The sequence below is a fragment of the Mirounga angustirostris genome, unplaced genomic scaffold (genome assembly GCF_029215605.1).
Source record: "Mirounga angustirostris isolate CCGP_5_RB_7025 unplaced genomic scaffold, mMirAng1.0.hap1 SCAF_5, whole genome shotgun sequence".
NCBI classification, from domain to species: Eukaryota; Metazoa; Chordata; class Mammalia; order Carnivora; family Phocidae; genus Mirounga; species Mirounga angustirostris.
In genome coordinates this window covers 25060755-25066754 of record NW_026991713.1, presented here as the reverse complement: position 1 = coordinate 25066754, position 6000 = coordinate 25060755, and the positions used below count along the sequence as shown (strand labels likewise).

The 6000-nt window shown below is 36.9% G+C and overlaps 1 non-coding gene across 1 annotated transcript; it reads left to right on the top strand.

Moving 5' to 3' along the window:
- The first annotated feature begins 5458 nt into the window (after window positions 1-5458).
- Window positions 5459-5592, top strand: LOC123845017 (U4 spliceosomal RNA). The gene has a single exon (XR_006790887.1). It is a non-coding gene; the product is annotated as a U4 spliceosomal RNA (small nuclear RNA).
- The last annotated feature ends 408 nt before the right edge of the window (window positions 5593-6000 follow it).

Sequence of the window (6000 nt, the reverse complement as noted above, 5' to 3'; positions counted from 1 at the left end):
TATCTACTCAAATCTGCCATCATAGTTCAAAAGCAGCTACAAAAAATACTCATACAATTGGGCATGGTGTGTTCCAATAAAATTTTATTTACAACCAACTATAATTTCTCTATCCCTGATCTAATAGAACAATAAGATAGGTGAATTCTAGGTCCCTGGATGACCTCATGGAAGAAAGCCACACTACATTCCTCCTCATCTACTAGCTCAGACTTTAATGTGAAGAAACAAGTCTTCATTCTTATTTAAGTCACTGTTATGTTGGATTCTGTTAAGGTGTTCAAACTAATATCTTAATGTAACTCTATCTTACTGTAAGAATTCTCTAAATACTTACGATTATGAGCCACAGGAAACATTGTTATTTTATTTTAATCACAAATCTATTTCTAGAAAAAGAAGTGATGATTGGAAAAATAACTTTCTCAAAATCCCATGGCAAGTCTGTGATGGTACGGGGAAATGCTCTCATTTCCTTTGATTCTGAAGGTGTCAGTTAGAAGTGGCAACTAAAGATAAAGTTTCCTTGTTTTTATTTTTAACCTGACATCATTATGGAAGTGGTTAGGAGATGTTAAATGACCTCCGAGCCAGTTATTTACTAGTAAAGATTTAATGAACAACATTTCATTAAATGCATGTTAGTTAGTTGCAGGTTCTTACCTGCAGTCTGGTTAAACATAAATATCCTAAAGGCAGCATACTTGTAAAGGAAATTCCAGTATGTTGCATAACATATTCACATTTTACTCATCATTTAAGGCATTGTAGGTACTATTATCTAGTTCCCTACGTACCTTTTTTTAAAAAAATTCATAATCAATATGAAACTGAGAATAGTACAATACTTCCTTTCATGCTGCTGACAGCCCACTGTTTTCTGAAGAGCAAGATAATCATAACAAAATAATGGGTCATTTTGAAAAAGAAAATCACTAAATGAAGCAGGCAGTTAGAGGGAATGGTTTATAATTATTTTTGAGAAAGTTTGCATTAATTGTTTGTATAAAAAGTAGATCTTCCAAGTACTCTTTCTCTGTTTTGCTTTCTCTCTTTAGTGAGGGAATCTGTATGTACTTCTATGTTCTTTGTAGTAAATACATTCATTCATTTGTTTAATTTCATCTTTTTGGCTTCACTGTTTTAAAAGTGCAAAATGATGCATATGTTGCCAGCTTGGAGTTCTGCAGTAGTAGGTGTGGTTGTATAGCAAATGTCATGTTTCTTATTTGTGTGTTATTTTCTAAACATATTCAAGGCAGCGCCCCCTGAGACAGCTGTGACAATAATGCCCCACCATGACAACAGAGGAGCAGTGCCAAAGCTCAGCAAAACAAAATTTACTTGGCAGGGGAGAGAGAATAGAGGCTTTTCATAGACCTTTGGAAATGCTAATAAGGTCTCAACCTTGAATCATGTTTGCTTTTTATCTGGGAAACCCTTTCCAGTTATGATACCATCGGTATAAGTAGAAGGAAGAGATTCCAAGTTGGCAGTGTATACAGTAGCAAATTTACAAGAAGGGCTAGTCCAAAATCCAGGTGTTTCCTTTTCACCTGGGAGAACAGTGCATTTGGGGACGTTTTAAAGCCCACAGTCAACTTCTTTGGGTCCTTAAACTTAAGACAGTCTGGAACTTGGCAGGCATCACCACCAGGGGTGGTGTTGTGTTAAAGTGCATGAAATACATTTGCAATGTGTAAACAGTTGACTCAGAGCTCAAATTTTGTTCTCATGAATAGCTCTTTTAAGCTTCCCTGCCCTTTTTGTCCATGTTGCATAGTTAGAAAAAAAAATATTATTATATGTGATAGCTCAATTTAAAGACCCACACTAAACCAACTAAGCTCAGCCTTCACTCTCACACCCTCCCTCCAATATCTGGCACTAATCCTTTAAATAACTTGTCAGAGGAATACTGTTTTGTGGGTGAATTAAAACTGCTCATGCTGTTATGTCCCAACAACACATGAAGGCTTAAAGCTGGGTTGCTGGGTGGAAGCTCTCCCCTCCTTTTCTCTGTCTCATCCTCATTGGAATAATTAGATGGATGGTGCTTTTCTTCTGTGGTTCATCTGTGTTTTCAGTGGCATAAATCCCATGAAGAGATGGGCCATTAAGAATTCCAAAAGTCAACACTTTAAGATATCTGTTTGAAAATTTCTATTTCTTCTTTGCTATTTCTGAAAAACTTAGAAACTTGAGAGTCATATATAATAGGCTGTAACTTTCCTTTTGATAATTTTTAGAGTTACTAATTTATAGCCCAAAGAATTATATAAGCTAACCCATTTAATATAAAGACGGATAATACAGGATCATGAGAAACCCAGGTTGTACCATTGCATCGCAAAGTCCACCTATTTGTTATGATTTACTGTCTTAAAATTTATCTTTTCCTATAGAAGAAACAATATTATTATTAGCCGGCTCCTTGAATGTTTACTATTATTATTCTTTAGTACTGGATGTCAGAGAGTATTTTTCTCTTTATTTTCACATATACTCAAATAATAAGAAAATCAGATGGAATAAAAACAACATAAGAATATTATTTGTCTCTGTAAATGAACATGGCTTAAATAAACATGTTAATTTAGTAATATGAATAATAATATAAATATGCACTGAATAGTCTCTGTAATAAAATGTTGAAAGTTCTATTTACATGGATTTTCAAATTAAAGTGATTTAGGGACCAAAGCATACTTTCATAATAAAATAACTTTTTCAGTGTTTCAACAAACCAAAATATATGTGTGTATCGGTATATAAGTAAAAGAATGCTTATTGTAGAAAATGTGGAAAATTTTCACCTGAAATTTTATCAGGGTCATTACAAATATTTTTTTATATATCTTTCCAGTCTTTTTAAAGAAATGGACACAAGCATTTTGTCTTTTGCAAAATAAAGTCTGTAAACATCCAATACTCTTTATTATTTGCTTTTTCTCTCACCATATATTTTCTACATTTAATTATTTCTCAAAATATTATTTGGTAACATGATTTTAAAGCTTAATCAAATGAACATACCACAGTTTAATAAAATTACTACTGTTGGACATTTAGATTGGCCTCAATTTTTCCTTTTTATAGTAACATCTATCAGAATACCACTGAACATAAATTTTTAGATGTATCTTATTTCCTTAAGATAAATTCCTAAATCTAAGATTAATGCGTTCAGAGTTATAGTTATCTCAATTTTAATGGGTGAAATAATGAGAAAATTTGTTATTTTCAAGCCTATAGTTTATTTCAGCTTCTATGTGTGAGAAATGAATTCTCTAACAAAATATTTTTGCTTTTTTAAAGACAGGAAAGATACTTTTGGCTTGTCCAACAAATGAAAATTTATCAGTTTCATGTGTTTGTGATTTTGTAAGCATTGCAAATACATTTGGGGAGCAAATTGGCATGGAGCCCTCTCCTGCTGCAGTGAACACCATTGCTCCATTCACAGCCACCCACTTGCAGCTATAGACCTGATATTATCACTCATGTCATTTGGGCAGGGGTTTAGAGGGTGGAGAAAGAGACAAAGACTGGTGACCAAAGATAGATTAGGAATTAATACCAAGTCAGGCAAGAAAGACGGGAGTAAAGGGTGATAATTGAGGTTGGTCAGAGTGGGTCTGAGAAACCAGTAGATACTTTAATCTCTTTTAGTGAATGCTAATCAGCTGGTTCAGTGAAAATCTCTTGATATGCCAAAACACAATGGCTTATGCAAACTTTTGATAAACCATTCTCAAGTGTGGATACAGATTAGTTATTTAAGACATGACCCTGGGAAGAGATTGCATGGTTGTATTCTTCCTCAGTCATTTACAGTGTGTGCGCATATGTGCGCTTGTGCATACACACACATGCACACACACACTCATGCACACATATCCAAAAATGTAGCTGTGTGAATCAAATTAACTATTATTCTTATTTTTGTTTTAAAGATTTTACTTACTTATATGACAGAGAGAGAGATAGCACAAGCAGGGGGAGCAGGAAAGGGAGAGGCAGGCTTCCCCCTGAGTAGGGAGCCTGATGCGGGTCTCGATTCTAGGACCCTGGGATCATGACCTGAGCTTAACTGACTAAGCCACCCAGGCGCCCCAATCAAATTATGCATTTGTTTTAGGGGCGCCTGGGTGGCTCAGTCAGTTAAGTGTCTGCCTTTGGCTCAGGTCATAATCCCAGAGTCCTGGGATCGAGCCCTGCATTGGGCTCCTTGCTCAGTGGGGAGCTTGCTTCTCCCTCTCCCTCTGCTCCTCCCCCCACTCATGCTCTCTCTTCTCTCTCTCTCAACTAAATAAAATCTTAAAAATAAACTATTTATTTTAGAAGCAGTAATAATATATTTTTTTAAGATTTTGTTTATTTGACAGAGAGAGAGACAGTGAGAGAGGGAACACAAGCAGCGGGAGTGGGAGAGGAGGGAGCCGAGCAGGGAGCCCAATGCGGGACTCAATCCCAGGACCCTGGGATCATGACCTGAGCCAAAGCAGACACTTGACTGAGCCACCCAGGTGCCCCTAGAAGTGGTAATAATATTTTGAGCACAAATGTAACCCAAAGGTAGTGGACAAGAAATAATTAAAGGAATTCTGCTTTGAGCCTAGCCAGATGGTCTAAAAGCTATTTTGTGCTTGCATTGCTACTTTGGGAAGAATGGGGAGCTTTCTTTTAAGGGATAGAGGACCAGCCCACCCTGGAAAGTTGACTGTTGTTACCTAGGACAGTCTCCCTAGTGGGAAAAATCCCTTGGAAACTATTCTTTTCCATCTAAAAACCAAAGAGTAGGCATAAGTAATTTCTCCTCTCTAATTAAAACAGAGATCAGAAGGATAATCAAAATCTTATGAGTCAGAATTTATCAGAGAAAGGGGATGGTCAGGGATGAGCCCAGGGAGGGAAAGGCGATAATATTAGGACCAGACAGATGTAATCACTGTTGTCCCTGACCCTGTGGTCCTCTGGCCAGGGCTCGGGTCTCTTAGTGCAGTGGCTTCCACATCTAAGCATCAGTCACAACTGGGGTGTTTAAGTGTTCTAAGTTGGAATTTTGGGAAGTGGGGCTTGAGATTCTTTTAAAAAAGTTTTTCAACTCAGGCAGGTTAGGAGCTGCTGTCTTGGAGCTTTATAACTTTTAGATGGTGAGATTGCGGACTCTGGTCATCAGACCTAGTGAGAGTTTCTTAAAGTGATAGTCTCCAAAGTGGGATGTCGAAGAAAATATTAGAAATACTTGTATATTTATATTTTTAAAATCTCATTTGAAAATGTTCTACTTGTGGGGCACCTGGGTGGCTCAGTTGGTTAGCATCTGACTCTTGATCTCAGCTCAGGTCTTGATCTCAGGGTCATGAGACCCAGCATGGAGCCTACTTAAAAAAAAAACGAAAATAAGTTCTACATTTTCATGTTTTATGAAATACATAATATATGAGTAAATATGAGCTTTGCGCAGTGGCAGTATCGTAGCCAATGAGGTTTATCCGAGGTGTGATTATTGCTAATTGAAATATATGAGTAAATATGAGTACATATTATATAATGTGTAAATAAATACTTGTATGGTGGGACTTCTGCTCAAAATGTTTTACTGATAAGGTTGAGCAGTCAAAACAAAATTTGGAAACCACTGCCTCAGAAGGCTGGGAAAATTAAAACTTAGCCTTAAGAGGCAGGCTATCCAAAAACAATGTTTGGTCTTCAGAAACAGATATAACAGACAATACACTTCTAGAGCCACTGGTGTCTTAGAAAACGACCAATCAGGACAGGACAAGGTTAAAATCCCAGGAAAAGGAGAAAATGGTTAGGAATTGGGGTTCTGGCCACTGACAGCTTCAGAGGCAGTATGATGTAGCCAAAAGAGAATAGACTTAGGAGTCAGCAGGTCTGACCTAAACTTTGAGTTCTGCCACGTCACAGCTGTGTGACCCCATCCCTCAGTCCTGTTTCCCCATCAGTAAAACAAGGATAAAAATACTTAAC